The 16,635-nt window shown below is 45.5% G+C and overlaps 1 long non-coding RNA gene across 1 annotated transcript; it reads right to left on the reverse strand.

The window, feature by feature from the left end:
• Positions 1–300: 300 nt before the first annotated feature.
• LOC140510224 (uncharacterized) lies at positions 301–7,311 on the reverse strand. Its single transcript, XR_011969155.1, has 2 exons — positions 6,812–7,311; positions 301–1,193 (listed from the first exon to the last, which is right to left on the reverse strand). It is a non-coding gene; the product is annotated as an uncharacterized lncRNA (long non-coding RNA).
• Positions 7,312–16,635: the final 9,324 nt, after the last annotated feature.

The following is a 16,635-nucleotide window of genomic DNA, read 5'->3' on the forward strand; positions in this document are numbered from 1 at the left end:
GGGCTTGGTGAGAGAAGTGGAGAAATTGGGAGCACTGCCAGAACCCAGGCTTTCCCGTTGTTCCATGTCTTGAGAAGACTGGAGGACAGGGTGCTGGGGGGTAGCTCCACCCTTTTTCCAACCTGAGGGACAATCTTTCCTCCAATGTCCCTCCTGGTCACATGGGCACTGTTCCACAGGCATTGGTTCCTGCGGCTCCCTCTGGGGGTGCCCTGACCTGCAGGGCCAGTATGAGTGGGGGGATCGAGGAGAACGCCTACCTGAAGGGGATGGGTGAAAAGAGGAGTGAGACCAAAAGGGTGGTAAGCAAGGTCTGATTTTATTATCAGGGTTGCAAACTTATATAGAGAAAAGACAAAGAGATTCCAAGCAAATTCCGTGGTGGGCCAGCTCTATCTTAGGACATCGTACTTTGGCTATCTGTGTTTACATAACATCTACTGCTTCACCAGGTCCCGCATTGGTATGTTTGCATAGCCTCAGGCAGTCCCTTCTCTTATCTCTCCACGGGATCGTGGGGTGCGGTTTTTCTTCTCAGGCGGGATGAAAGCAAGCAGGTTAGAGGAGGTACAGGTGGGGGGCCTCAGTCCCCGACATGTCCCCCTTTTGACTAAAATTAAAACATGCGGGCGGACTGAAATTAAAATATGCGGGCGGGTGAGAGGCCTGTCTTAGGCTATGAGGCTGGTTTCCATATTCAGAGCGCTTTTTCGGCAGATGACCCTGTCTTAGGCTAAGCAAGGGGATCTACGTGGCCGAACAGCCACGGCCTTGCTCTACTCCCGTCATAGGGAACAACTGCAGCCGCGCCTATGATCCTGATATATGGGGCCTCAATATTCCCGTCATGGGCACTCTCACAGCTGCCGCTCCGTGTTTATTCCCTAAAGGCCTTCCACCACCGCATGCAACGGGACTCTGACTGCACAAGCTTGGAGAACTGAAGTCCGTCCTCCTCGTTGTCTGCAGGGTTCTCCAGAAGTGCCAGGCGATGATAATGGATATTGATAGGGCTTTTAAGAGAAGCCTCAATCTGCGTTTTAATGAAAGAGGTTAGTCTACTAAAAGCCCAGGGCCCAAAAGAAAGAAGTAGGAGGAGACCAATCAAGGGTCCAAGGAGAGGGAGGAGATATGGGAGGACTCCATTCAAGCCACTCCAGAGGGGATTTTCGAAAAGTTCTTTGCGTCATCTCCTGAAAAACAGGAAAAGAAAAACAGATGTGTCTCAGGGAGGTGTAGTCCCCTGGACGGTATTGTAAGCATCTGGCTTGTCCATCAACTTGATCAGCCTTTCAGGCAACCATCTAGCATTTTGGCACTTTGAATCATAAATACAAGCATGGCCTTTGCCCCAGATTAACACAGGATCAGGGCCCTGCCATTTGCCAAGAAGGGGATCTTTCCATTTTGCCTGAGCGTAGGTTTGGGCCGTAGAGGAATGCCAAAGGCGGTCTGCTGCACTCTTTGCCGCAGCGTCAAGGGTGAGAAAATTTAAAACAAAAAGGGCGTGATTGAGCAACGTTTTGGCATTGCCAGCTCTGGGATAAAGAACTTCCCCCCCTGACTGTAATTTCAGGACCATGTTTTTCAATGTTTGATGGGCCCTTTCCACAATTCCTTGCCCCTGAGGATTATAGGGTATGCCAGTTACATGCTTAATATGTAGTTGTGTACAAAAGGATCTGAAAGAAGAGCTAGTGTAGCCGGGGCCATTATCTGTCTTAAGAATTTTGGGCTGCGGGAGGACTGCCAAGGCACTAATGAGGTGATTAATGACATGCTTGGTGGCCTCTCCAGGTTGCAAGGTGGCAAAGATAAAACCACTGAAAGTATCAATGGACACATGAATATATTTAAGCCGACCAAAAGGGAGGTAATGAGTGACATCCATTTGCCAAAGCTCCCCGGGAATGAGACCTCGGGGATTGATGCCAGTATGAGGTTCAGGGAGAAGAGTCAGGCAGCCAGGGCACTGTTTCACGATCTGTCTGGCTTGTTCCCGGGTGATAGGGAACTTGAGACGAAGCGTATGGGCATTAAGGTGATGCAGCTTATGGGCTTGCGTGGCAGCAGCAACAGGAGAGGTAGACAGAGCAAGTAAAATGCGACGAGTTGCCTGATCAACCTGATCATTCCCTTCAGAAAGGGGACCGGGGAGGTCGGAGTGGGCACGAATATGTCCAATGAAAAAGGGGTGCTTGCGGGAGAGGATTAGAAGCTGAAGAGTGGCAAAAAGAGGAGACGCATTAGTGGAGGGACGAATATACGGGACAGTTTCCAATAGAGGGACCGAATGTGCAATGTAGGAGCTATCAGTATAAATATTGAGAGGACCCGGAACAGATTCAAAAACCTTGATGACCGCTGCAAGTTCCACCAGCTGCGCAGAGATGAAGGGTGTGTCAAAAGAGGTGGCCTTTCCATCAACACTGAAGGCTGCCTTCCCTGTGGCGGATCCATCAGTGAACGCCAAATGGGCGCCTCTGATGGGCTCCGCCTTGGTAATCCTTGGGAAGACAACAGGTGTTTTCTGAAAGAACTGGACAAGCTTGTCTGAGGGATAATGATTGTCTATAATCCCTGGGTAGGAAATGCAGTTAACTGCCCAATCGTCATCATTCTGAAGCAGCCATTGAATCTGTGAAGCGGTGTAGGGGCAGACAATATGATCTGGTTCCCGACCAAAAAGCCGAAGGGCTGCCTCTCGCCCTAGGCGCAGGAGGCCAGCCGTTAAATGCGGGTAGGAGGGGAGGATCTTTGTAGGTGTGGCTGGCATATGAATCCAAAACAACGGATGCTCCTGCCACAATAATCCAGTGGGGGAAAAAGCGGTAGAAAAAATTAAGAGCCAAAGAGGTTTTAGAGGAGCGTAATACCCAATATGTTGATCATGAATAGCTTGCTCAATTAAGGCAAGGGCCTTACGGGCCTCCGGCGTGAGAGAACGGGGTGAATTTGGGTCGGAGTCTCCTTTTAGAATATCAAACAAGGGTCTCAATTCCCCCGTAGTGAGCTTAAGATAAGGCCTAAGCCAATTCAATTCTCCCAGAAGCTTTTGGAAATCATTAAGGGAACAAAGGTGACTTACTCGCAAGCGAACCTTCTGGGAGAGAATGCGATTAGTTAAAAGTTCAAACCCCAAGAAGAGCTGCGGGGGGTAGGTTTGTATTTTATCGGGGGAAATTTTAAGGCCCCGATTTTCCAATGCCCTAATGAGCTCCTGTGATACCTGGGTCAATTCCTCATCATCTGAACCTGCAAGGAGGATATCATCCATATAATGGATGATATAAAGCTTGGGATACTGCAAGCGAAAAGGGTCAATTGTTTGTGCTACATATTTTTGGCACAGCGTAGGGCTATTAGCCATGCCTTGTGGCAAGACTTTCCACTGAAAACGAGGGGAAGGGCCCACACAATTGGTGATAGGAACACTAAAAGCGAAGCGCTGGCAATCGGAGGGGTGGAGGGGAATGGAAAAGAAGCAATCCTTAAGGTCAATTGTAATCTTAGAGAAACCTTGTGGTATGGCTACAGGAGAGGGGAGCCCAGGTTGAAGGGCCCCCATAGGAACCATAGTTTTATTGACGGCCCGCAAATCATGTAAGAGCCGCCAGTTACCTGACCTTTTCTGGATAACAAAAATGGGCGTGTTCCACGGGGATGTGGACGGTTCTATGTGCCCTGCAGCTAATTGCTCCTGCACTAAAGCGAACGCTGCTTCCAGCTTTATCTTGGGTAAGGGCCACTGGTCTACCCAGACGGGTAGGTCATTTTTCCACGAGATCCTATCTGCCTGGAGTGCAGGAGGACCCGTGGCCCTCACGAAAAATGGTTCTGATTATCTGGGCCTTCAAAGCCAAGGCCTGCTCGCCCTTTCCTCCCTTCAGCAACAATTGGGGACGGTTGTCCTTGCCCTCTTTTGCCTAGCCTTTTCCCTGGGAGAAATCCCTGGGAGACCATCTGACGGGTTACAACTGTATTTGGACTGCCCATAATTATCCCCATCTGAGAAAGAATATCCCTTCCCCATAAGTTGACAGGTAGGCCGGGGACCACAAAAGGCCGGACAGTCCCTTTATTTCCCTCCTTGTCTTGCCAGGGCAACCATTGGGAACTCTGTAGAGTATAATGGGACTGGCCTATGCCCTGTAAGTGCGTCATGGATGGTTGAAGGGGCCAAGAAGGCGGCCAGCTATCTTTTGAAATAACAGTTGAGTCAGCTCCGGAATCTAATATTCCTTCAAAAGATCTGCCTTGAATGGTAAGCGTAAGCATGGGGCGGTCCTGGGAAATGGCCTGAACCCAATAGATGTCTGAGGACCCGGGCTTGGAGTGGCCTCTAACGGTGGTGAGGGCAGGGTATGGGGTTTGTAGGGGGAGCGGGAGAGCCTGCGCAAGGCGTTGCCCCTGATAGACAGTGAGGGGTCCCTGTAGGGTTGAAGCAAGTATCTGGATTTCCCCCATATAATCACCGTCAACAATGGAGGGGTGGATTAGAAGGCCATTAATAGTAGTGGAAGCACGACCAAGAATAAAAAAATAAAAATTGGGGGGCGGGGGGCCAAAGATGCCTGTAGAAATTATATGCACCCCACCTTCAGGGGTCAATATTGTGGTGGAGGCGGCACACAGGTCCACCCCTGCGCTTCCTGAAGTGGCTCTGTAGAGTTGGGTGTGGGCGGGCTGGTCCCCGAGGCCCGCGGGACGGGGATCGGCTGGGGGGCCCGGGGCTGGCCCCTCCGGCCGTTTCCCTGCAGGGGGTGGCCATTGACATCTGTCGCGGAGCGACAAGTGTTCGCCCAGTGCTTCCCTTTCCTGCATCTGGGGCAGAGGGTGGAAGGTTGAGAACCCCTATTTTGGGTTGGAGGAGGGGGGGTATCTGGCGAGCTGGGGCACTGCCGGGCAAAGTGACCGGGTTGCCCACAGCGGAAACACTCCTTCTGGGAGTCCCCCGGCTGGAGAGCCGCCCCGACAGCTAAATGTACAGCCTGGGATATTTTCGTAGTAAAAGGATCTATGTCTCTGCAGAGGCGGATCATCTCCTCTAGGGTTTTATCCCTCCATTTCCCGCGCAAGGCAGAGCGACAAGCAGTATTGGAGTTCTCATATGCCAGACGCCTCACAAGCTGATCCTTAGAGGCCTCCTGACCGAGGGTCCGCTCGGTGGCCTCCAGGAGCCTGCTAACGTATTCAGAAAAGTCCTCCTGAGTCCCTTGTATTATTTTATTAAGCGGGGCAAGAGGAGAACCAGGGGTTGGTAAAGCGCGCCAGGCGGCAAATGCCGCGTTGGCGGTTTGCGCCAAGAGACCTATGGGAAGGCGGCGTTGCTTGGCCTCACCTGCATATTTGCCTTGACCACTCAGCTTTTCATAGGTCCATTTTGAAGCGGGGGAGTTGGGGGACTTCCCATTGCTCTTTGCCGTGGATTGACAACGATCATAGAAGTCGGCTTTCCACGTCAAAAATTGTCCCCGTGAGAGAACAGCTCGAACCACGCGGAGCCACTCCGCCGGCAAAAGATACCCTCCACGGGACATGGCCTCAAGGGCGGAGAGGGTGAAAGGGGCATTGGGGCCATATGCCTTAACAGCGGCATTGAGATCTTTAAGCCCCTTGAAATGCAATTTTCGGTATTCCGGCCATTCCCGTTCCGCCTTCCTACTGCTCTGCCCTTCTTCTCCCTCCTCTTCCTCCTCCTCCTCCTCCTTATTCTTTTCCTCTTCCTCCTCCTCTCCCTCACTCGCGGAGGAGTCTGTAAGTTCACCCGCCCCAGGGGTTTGTGGGGGCCCAAGTCGGCGGGACCGAGTTATAACGGGGAACATCATGGGCTGCGCTTCTTTTGAGTTTTTAGTCTTAGCGCCAGTCCTGTTGGACGGGTCCTTGGTCGACTGAGGCTTACTGGGAGAAAGAATGACTGAGCTCTGGAGGGAGTGCTGCAGGGAACTCAACTCCGAGGAGAGCTGTACATATTGCTTTTGTAGGTCTAAGACTTCTCGGAGCTCCTTAACCTGGGTGGAAAGTTGGTGTCTAGCATTGGTAAGGACTGAGGGAGTGGGAACAGGGGGCAAAAGTACAGGGGCGCAGGTTTGGGATAAGTAAGGAGGAAGCAAATGTTGAAGAGCAGGCCAATCGGGATCATTATATCGGGCGGCCTCATCCTCAAGTTCCGCTTCATCCCCAGGATCTAACGTATCAGGGTCAGGATTCTTTAAGGGAGGGGTCTTGTGTTTAGTAATAATAGGGAAAGTTAGGGACTCGGTTGTAGGGCGGGGCCCTGTAGGGAGGGGAGGATAAATGGGCTTTGGTGGCTCTGGCGGAATATCAATGACCACGGACGGGGGCCTTGGGGGACTTTTGGCTATTGAAGGTAGTGATTTTACAGGAGCCGCCCGTGGTAAGGGGCGCTCTAGTGACTTAACAGAGGCGGCCCGTGACAAAGGGCGCAAGCAAAATTCTGCCACCGAAAGGAGCTGTCGCTCACCCGGATCTCTGGAGGCGGATTCCACTATGTCTCTAATGATTCCCCAATAGGAAAAGACAGAAGGGGGGACGGCCTCCGGGCCCTCAGTTTGCAATTTCTTATTAAGCTCTCTCCCAACCTTTTGCCACTTGCCCGGATGGATGTCCGGCCCATTAACAATAAACCAGGGACAGACCTCATCAACAAAAAGAAAGAAGTTCACTAAGTCCTTTTTCTTAACCTTAACTCCTCTATCATTAAGGGCATGCTTAAGGTCATGGATAAAGACCTGTTCCTTGGAAAGGTTGGAACCCATGATTAGAATGAGGCGGACGAAACTCAACTTACCAAAACGCAGGGGCTCTTCACGAGCGATGAGAAGGAAGGGGTCGCGACGAATCGTCTCTCAATGTTGGTCCGCCTGGCAGAAGTCCGGACCTCGAGCCCCACGTCTGGGCGCCACTTGCCCTGACCTGCAGGGCCAGTATGAGTGGGGGGATCGAGGAGAACGCCTACCTGAAGGGGATGGGTGAAAAGAGGAGTGAGACCAAAAGGGTGGTAAGCAAGGTCTGATTTTATTATCAGGGTTGCAAACTTATATAGAGAAAAGACAAAGAGATTCCAAGCAAATTCCGTGGTGGGCCAGCTCTATCTTAGGACATCGTACTTTGGCTATCTGTGTTTACATAACATCTACTGCTTCACCAGGTCCCGCATTGGTATGTTTGCATAGCCTCAGGCAGTCCCTTCTCTTATCTCTCCACGGGATCGTGGGGTGCGGTTTTTCTTCTCAGGCGGGATGAAAGCAAGCAGGTTAGAGGAGGTACAGGTGGGGGGCCTCAGTCCCCGACATGGGGGGGTGCCCTGGAGGGCACTCCTTGGACCAATGACCCTCCTTGTGGCAACGAAAGCAGGTTTCCCCACTGCCTAAGCAGCCAGCCTTCCTCCAAGGGGACACCCTGGAGGGGTGCTCCCTGGGTCTTTTCTTGGCCAAGGTGGCCGCCAAGAATTGAGCATGCTCCCTGGCCCTGGCCCTTCTCCTTTGTTCTCTTTCCTCTGCTGCAGCGAGGTCTCTGTTGTTAAAGACTCCAAAGGCCATCTCCAGTAACTGGGCCTGAGGTGTTTGGGGTCCCATTGCCAATTTCTGCAGTTTCCTCCAAATATCTGGGGCAGACTGATTAATAAAATACATGCTAAGGATTGCTGTCCCTTTTATGGAGTCAGGATCCAAATTTGCATGCTTTTTAATAGCTTCTACTAGCCAGTTTTTAAAAAGGGCAGGGTTTTCCTTTTCTCCCTGAGTAATTTCCCTAATTTTTTGAAAATTTCCTTGTTTTTGAAATGCAGTTTTTAGGCCTTCTAACAGGCAAATTACCATAAAGTCTCTCTTTCCCTGTCCTCACTCTTTTGATAGTCCCATCTGGGGTCACTCGTGGGAACAGGAGCTGTTCCTGGGGGGTATTTTATAGGATTATTGCTAGCCATATGATCCCCAAACTTTTGGGCATGTTCCCAAATTCTCCCCTTCTCCTCAATGGTACAACAAACAGAGAAAAGAATATGCAGATCCTTCCAAGAAAGTTCAAATTGTAGGAATATGTCCCTAAAGCCCTCAGTAAACCTAGTGGGGTCTTCCGAGTATCTCCCCAGTTTCTCTTTAATCTGGGTGCGATCCTAAAGAGAGAGTGGAACATGCACCCTGGTTGTCCCACTGGGTGGGGTAGGCACTTCTCTCAAGGGAAACAGCCCTGATGGCCCAGTGGGGACAGGGGCTTGTGGAGGGAAATAGGAAGTCCCACTTCTTGTGAGGGAGGGGCTGGGGAATTCCTGTTGAACTGGATTAGGCTGCAGGGCCAGGGGAATCTGGCTGGCAAAGGGAAAGATCCACTGGTACCTGAGGAAGAGTAGGGATCAAAGGGGGAGATGCCCCAGAGAATGCCACGGGAGCATGGCCTAAAGCTTGAGTGAATATTGTCCCAGCAAGAGGGGCTGCAGAGGGAGGCACCCCAGCAAGGCCCGTAGTTGGGGCCTGAGGTAAAGTCCCCAAAGAGGGGTGGGTTACAGGCAGTGATACTGTAGAGACTGCCGTGGGGGTGGGGCCTGAGGTCTGAGGTCTGTGTGAATTTTGCCCCAGTGAGAGGGACTGCAGAGGGAGGCACCTCAGTAAGTCCCGTGGCTGGGAACTGAGTGGGGGTTGGGAACGGAGATAGGGGAGGAAGTGAGGCTGAGACCCTAGGAGCCATAAACAGGAGGTCATCCAAAACATCCAATTCATCCCCATTTCCTTTTTGTGGGGTGGCTCTAGCTACAAGCATCTTACAATCTTTTCTGAGAACTGGGTCCTGAGAGAGTTTGACAAAGGCCCTTATGTGAGGTATTTCTATCCATTTTTCCTTTTGGAGACAATTTAATTGTAATTGTAAAAGGATATTACATTGTAAGGTCCCAAATATGGGCCGCACTTCATTGTCCTCCAGGTGATACTGAGGCCAAAGTGTGTTGCAAAAGAATACCAACTTTTTCTTTTTAAGGTCTTTAGAGAAGCTAAATTTTTTCCAATTTTGTAAAAGATAGCCCAAAGGCGAATTCCTTGGAATTGATTCATTTTGACCCATTTTTTTCCCTTTGGGTCTGGAAGTCCCCCCCCTCCTTAGAGGAGGATGTGGAAGTAAGCCTTGAGAAAAAAACAAGAGGACAAAAATAATGGAGTTTTCCCTGATTTCCTTGTGCCTAGGAAATCCAGAGAATTGGACACCCACCTAACTGACGTTTCTCTAACCTTCTAGTGCCCAGAAAGTTCAGAGACTTAGGCACACACTAAAAAAGTAACTTTTTCCTGATTTCCTTGTGCCCAGGAAATCCAGAGAATTGGGTATCCACTTTATGCCCAGGTCCACTGCCTAACCAATGAGACCTGAGTCTCTAACTCTAGCACCCAGAAAGTTCAGAGACTTTGCCTGATACTGGGACCTGAAGCCAGGTCTGAAAATCTGCTTCCAAGGTTCTTGGAGAGCAAGTAGGGGATAGAGAGAGGTGGAGGCTTACATACCTTCCAGTTTGAGCAGAAGAACTTGAGATTAGCAGCTTTTTTGGTCAGGGAACCATAAATGAAGAGGTTCAGGGGTGATAGGGACCTCAAAATACTGACAGTCTGGGTCGTGCTTGAATGAATTCGACTCAAGCCTTCTTAAAGCCAAAGAAAACAAAGTTTATTAAAGATTCACCTAACTGGGTTGCCTCTTAAGGAGCCTAAGCATTTGTGACGCTTGTATTCACAAGCGAGCCAGATAGAATCTCCGCTAGACAGAGTCTGAGCAGGATTACATCTGAGCCCAGGCTTTTTTGTTTTTAATCTTGACTTTCACGTAGTCCAATAATTCTTAAAATATCTCTCCTGGATCTATTTTCCATGTCAGTTATTTTTTCAGTGAAGTATTTTAATTTTTCTTCTCTTTTTTTCATTTTGTTGATTTAGTTTGACTGATTCTTGACTTCCACTTTTCCAATTCTGATTTTTAAGGAATTATTTTCTTTGGTTGGCTTTTGTACCTTCTTTCCCATTTGACCAATTCTACTTTTAAAATAATTTCTTTCTTCAGTGAATTTTTTTTTTCATTTGTCCAATTCTATTTTTTAAAGTTATTTTTTCAGCCAGTTTTTGTGCTTTATTTTCCAGGCTGTTGACTCTTTCCCCACATAATTCTCATGCATATTTTTCTTCTCTTTCCCCAATTTTTCTTCTACCTCTCTTACTTGATTTTAAAGATCTTTTTTGAGAGCTTCTGAGAGGGTTTTAGGGGCTTGAGACCAATTCTGTTTCCCTTTGAAGCTTCACATGTAGGTTTTTGACATTATTGTCCTCTTGAGTTTGTATTTGGATCTTCCTTGTCACCATAGTAACTTTCTGTGGTTAGAGTTCTTTTTTTCTCACTTGTTTTAAAAAGTTGAGCTCTGCTTCTTGGGTACAGGAGGCACTATCCCAAGCCTGTTGGTCAGGGGTTAGTCACTGGCTTTCCTCATGGGGCCTCTGGAGTTGGCAGCTTGCCCACTGCACTAGGGTGACCTGGACTAGTTGCACTTATGTTGCCTTGGGTTCTGGGGCTGTTAGTTCTCCTGATATACTAGGGCTGGAGATCTCACAGCTAGTCTGTTTTACCACTGGCCTGCTAAGCCTAAACCATGGAGTCTTGCTTGCTCCTCTGTGCTGTGGCTAACAGATTCCCACTGACTTGTGTGGACACTACCTACCCTGGCCTTTGCTCCTCTTTCACCCACATGATATAGACCTATCCTGAAGTCCTTATGAGTTATCTGGGCTGAAAAATTGTTTCACTCCTATCTTTTTGTGGATTCAGTTGTGCCAGTATTCTTTTAGAGGCTTACTTTGATATTGCTACTGAGAGAAACTGAGGAGGGCCCAGGTATCTTCCTACCCGTCTAAATAGATCTAAATCCACTATCTAAATAGATCTGTTTAAATAGTGAAAATGTTAACCTATGAAGTGAAGTCACATGGAGGAGAGATTAGACTCATTCCATTTGGTTCTATCAGACAGAACTAGGAACAATCAATTAAATGTTTGATATCCAGAAGAGATACCTTTTAATAAATCTAGCTCTTTCTTCTACATACAGGAAATTCATTGATCTGAACCGGTGTCAGTCTTGGGATTGACCAGGAAGGCAGAATAAGAAGCACACAGTATTTGAGGGTTTGAAGAGGGACTTTCAGATCCATATAGACCAACCTGTGCAATGTCTTCAGCTATATTCTTTTTTTCATTAGATATCATTGAGGAATAACTATCTCTTTATCTCAAACCTCATAACTTGGAGGGACAGAAGATAGGATTATACAGGGCAGGTTTGTATTGGTGGGATCTTCTCCTATTTTCCCCTTCTGAAATCAAGCCAACCAGTATGAAGCACCTATCATATGTCAGACTGTGTGCTAAGATCCGGGTAAAGAACATGACACCTAAGAAGAGGTTGATGAGAGCATTTATCCCCTTGGCCTGGAAGAAGTCAAAAATATTATTTGTCTCAACACATTCTCTTTCAGGATCATTTTTCAGCCTATCTCTCATTCTTTTGTTCTTTTCTTTTACAGTAAATTGATTTGAAAAAAGGACCAGGACTTATATTTGGAAATGAGCTTCACAGAATAAACAGTAGCTAAGCAAAGTGTGGACAAAGTAGGTCCAATTCCCTCGTGTTTAGCTAAATATCACACTCCTTGAAATCAGAAGTTGCCATAGAATATCCCCAGTAGGCATTTCAATATATATATTTTAACCACACCAGGATTTCAGTTCCTTTGGGCTAGGGTTCTTAACCAATTTTTTTCTCATGGACACTTCTAGTGGGACAGTGAAATCTATGGTTACCCTTCTTAGAATCATGATTTTAAAAGAATGGCATAAATATAAAACATACAGAATGACATAAATAAAAAAAATAATGGAGCATAAAAAGAATAACATAACACAAAACATTAAAAGAATGACATAACATAACATAAAATAAAATCGGCTACCAAGGAAAACAATTATATTGCAATATGAAAGTAAGTTAATGGACCACAGGTTAAGAGCCCCTGATGTGGACTTTTTAGCTTCTAGGACAGCTGTGTGTAAATTTTTCAAGCATATTACATGGAATAGAAGTTTTAAAAAAGGATCAATGAGTATAGCTTAAGAAATCATCTTGCAAGATATGAAAATGCAAACATTAGGAAAGAGAAAGAAATGGGTTTGACAATGACAAGCTGCACTTCTGATACCAGTCAAAAAGCACATACTATTGGCTAATAAACACTAAAATTTGATAAAACAGGTTCAAGATCACTCTTGGGTCCAGGACTAGGGAAATGATCATCCCCTGGACTCTTTAGCCCTGGTGAGACCACATCTAGAGTGTCTAGTTCACTTCTGAGGATGACATTTTAGGAAGGGTTTTTTAAACTGGTGAGTTTGGTGTAGTGTGAGCAGGATGGTGAAAGATATTGAGAAGACATGAAAAATATATGAGAATTAGATGAAGGAAATGAAAGATTCATGGAAATACTTGATAGATCTCTTCAAGTTTTTGAAGGGCTGTGACATGTAAAGAAGACTTAATTTGTATTTGGCTTCAGAGGTAGAACAAGGATCAGTCAAAAAAACTGCAAAAAGACAAATATTAAGTCACCAAATCAAAAAAGATTTATTAAGAATCTAGTATGTGCCAAGCACTAGGTAAAGGGCTGCTGATGTAGTGAAAAATGAACACCATCCTTGGCCTCAAGGATTTCGTAGTTGAATGGGGGAGGTAACATGCAAGCATACAAACCAACTATGTATGGGATAAATTAGAAATAATGCACAGAGAGAAGGCTCTATCATTAAGGGGAACTGGGAAATCTGTTTTTCCAGAAGGTAGAATTTTAGTTGGATTTAAAGGAAGCCAGTGAAGGCGGGAGGCAGAGGTAAAGAGGAAAAATATTCCCAGCATAGAGGATAATCAATAAAAATGCATTTGGGGATGGAGTGCCTTGTGTGAGGAAAAGGAAGGGGGCTGGCTGATGTCATTGAATTATAGAGAACGTGAAGGTGAGCATATAACTTTTATTCAACAAAAATAAAACTTCACAACTATTAGAGTTACCAAAATTTGGAATGGATGCCTGCAGGAGACAATGGTTCCTGTTTCCTGAAGGTCTTCAAGAGAAGTCTTGATGGCCATTTGTCAGTTACATTGGAGATTCTCATATAAGTATGAATTGGACCCCATGGCCCCTTTAGCCTCTGAGATTCTGTACTAGTGGTAATTGAATGAATGGGAAAAATATTATTAATTATTACCTAGTTGCCATCAAGTGTACTTAATTCTAGGGATACATATTTTTAAAAGTTCCTGCTCTCAAGGAGCATACATTATAATTGGAGATGACACATCGAGGAAATGGTAGCCAAGGAAATATTTTTGTCCGGAAGTCATAAGGATGATGGATTCAGCAAGTGAGTAGTCTCTTGATAGATCCTTTCCCAGAAGTAATGGTAGTATTGACTTGATTCTAGTTTCCAGAGACAGTGGTCTGGGCTGGTTAGATATAGTGGACCATTGCAAGCCAGGAGAGTGTGTCTCTTGACATGGGAGTTCTACTAGTAGTATCTGAATGACAGAAAATGTCTGGGCTGAAGAAATATTCGTGGTTCTGGTAGAGTGACCCAGGTAACCTATTCTGACTACTGGATAAAACATTCTAAGTGCTCCAATTTCCCTGTGCCCCCTCCCCCCCCCATTAACCGTAGAGTATCAGCGTATTATTTTATGACAAAGGACAACATGCACCATGGGGAGTAATGCAAAGGATTCTTGATTTGGAGATATGCAACCTGGATTCAAATACTAGCTCTACTCCTTCCAACATATATGACCCTGAGTAAATTATATCTCTTCTCTATGCCTTAGTTTTATCATCTGGAAAATGTGTGAATTAAATTAAATGGTCTCCAAGGTCCTTTTCAGCACTAAATTTCTCAATTTCAACATAAGATTGGGAGGTGTGGAATAATTATTCTCAGGAATAACTAGTAGAAAAATAGCTCTTAGGACTTCGAATAAATGATCTAAAAATGTCAACTTCTTTCTGGCTCTCATTTCTCTCTTTCTTCTGGACTTACTTCTTCAAATGTCATTGATTCCATTATTTTGACTATGGGTTGTATTTTTTTCTTTCCTTTTTTTGGATAACTACATGAATCCTTTCTATTTTCCCCTCTGTCAGTTTTCTCTTGCTGGTTTCAGTTGAACCTCCTGCTATCTGTCTTCTATTCTTTTCTTTGCTCTACAAAAGCCCTTATTCCCCCCTGTTGGATTCCTTTACTTCCACCATTCCTTTTTTCTCTGGACCAACTCAGTGTCTGTCTCTCTTCTCACATATATGCTCCGAAAAGGCATGAGAGCTCTGAAGATACTAAATGCTGATTGTTCCGTCAGAGGGGTTTAAAAAAATCAGCCACAGAGACAGAAGATGGGGTCTGGCCAAGTATCTGCATTCCTTGCATAGAATTATGATTTTTTTGTAACTTAGCAGCTGCAACTGAATCCTGTGTGTTCAAACTTGGAGAGTTTTATGCCGGAAGCAAGAAATAATAAATTCTTGGAGTAGAAGAGAGTTGTCAACCAACTGTGAAAGACATATTAACAAGGTCATTTATATGGGAGAGAAAGAAATCTTAGCGTAATTGTATAGAAGTTCTAGTCTGTTTCATGCAATCAGGAAATGAATTATTCATTGATGTCATTTCTGCTTGGTTCATGTATGGACATCTTACTTCCCCAACTAGAACAGAAACCCCTCCAGGACAGGCACTATATGGTATCATCTACATTTTAAGTTTAATCCCCATAGAAACAAGGACAGCGGGGTCTCTACAGGTAACAATTTCATGGCTTTTTACTCCATAGGTATTGTAGTGTAGTGCAATGAGAAATACTAGTGCAAATGCCAGTTCTGCTACTCAGACTCATGTGACCTGGGGCAAGTCAGTTAATTTCTCTGTGTTTTACTTTTCTCATCTATAAAATGAAGGGGTTGAAGTAGATGATTGCTAAGGTTCTTTCCAGCTCTAAACCTGTGATTCTAATGACAGAAGGCTGACCAGCATACAGTAGGTAAAGATGTTGTAGGTAAAGGTGATAATAATTACCTATCATATATATATATATATTCATATTTGTTTATACACCAAACTCTGCACCCAAAGAGAAGCACTTCAATCTATTGACATCGAGGCTTCTCACACTTGTCTTGCCTCGGCCACCACTGCTTTTATTGAGTGAGAATGTTTAGATTGGAGAGGGTAAGTCTATAACAGTCCAGCACTGTGTACCACACATTGCCTTCCCCACCTCACATCTTGCCTCTCTTTTACCTTGGCAGTATGCTTTCCAGGGATGTTCACATAGATGATAAGTCTGATGCGTGCATCACCAGAGCTAGATCAGCATTTGGGAAGCTCCCAAAGAAAGCATAGGAGAGAAGAGGTATTAGGTTGCATACCATAGTGAAGGTCTACAGAGCTGATTTCATCATTGTATTCCAGTGAAACCTGAACAGTCTATCAACACCATGCCAAAAAATGGAATTTTCACCTAGTCCAGAGCAATAGTTCTGATTCGACACTGGACCAAAGCAGCCAAAAACTAATTCATCTCTTCCCGGGAAAGTCTGTCTGACTATTGCCCTTCTTTTCTTGCGGTGATTCATGCCCTCTACTAATGACTAAAAGATCTTCTTGTAATTATTAATAAATTAATCAGTAAATAAACATTTACTAGGTGCCTACTATGTGCCAGGTATTATACTAAGAGTTAGAGATAGAAAAGAGGTGAAAGACAGTCTCTCATGTCAGGGAGCTCATAGTATCAGGGAACAACTTTCTAGTCATATCTTTGGAAATGGGAGCCAAGGTGACCAGAAATCCCGAAACAATGAAGCCTAGAGACTGCTATCAAACTCAACACATGCCCAGTAGAGCCACTCATTGATGATCACAACAGCAGCAGATATTACATATAGTATTAGGTCAACAGAAAGCTGAATGATGTCATTTTCAGAAGATTTCAGAATCTAATCTCCCCTGGCCAAGTGTATCTCCTAGCCACAAGTATCCCTGAAATATGTGTTGTCATATGTGGGCTCTGACTACATAGGTTCCTGGTGTATGCATTTTCATGTGATGGCTAGTTTTGTGTGCCCTATGTCTATACTTTTCTTGAATGTCCGCTGGACATGGAAGTTTTTTGAGTCTGAACCTTTGCCACTGGTGGAATGGCAGCCTGGAGGCAATGTAACCCCCTGAGCTGAAGGAGTCTTTTCATGTCATATTATATGCTAAGTTGCTTGATTAAATGTTGTTTTTTTTTTTTTTGTTTGAACTATGTCCTCTCTGGTTATCTGTAAAAGTATACCATTAATGGGAGCTCATTAGATAAGCTTTTGAGTAGGTGCTGATCCGAAGAATGCCTTGAACTCGAGGTAGCTTTTCTGGAGGCCCACAAGTACTTCAGGAGATACACCTATTAAATACTTATTCTACACAATTGTCAGAACCAGCAAAAATACATGAAAGCAAAGAATATCAATTTAATGAAGAATTTCTCTAACAGACAGTTCTCAACGTGAT

This window comes from Notamacropus eugenii, chromosome 6 (genome assembly GCF_028372415.1).
Source record: "Notamacropus eugenii isolate mMacEug1 chromosome 6, mMacEug1.pri_v2, whole genome shotgun sequence".
Lineage (NCBI taxonomy): Eukaryota > Metazoa > Chordata > Mammalia > Diprotodontia > Macropodidae > Notamacropus > Notamacropus eugenii.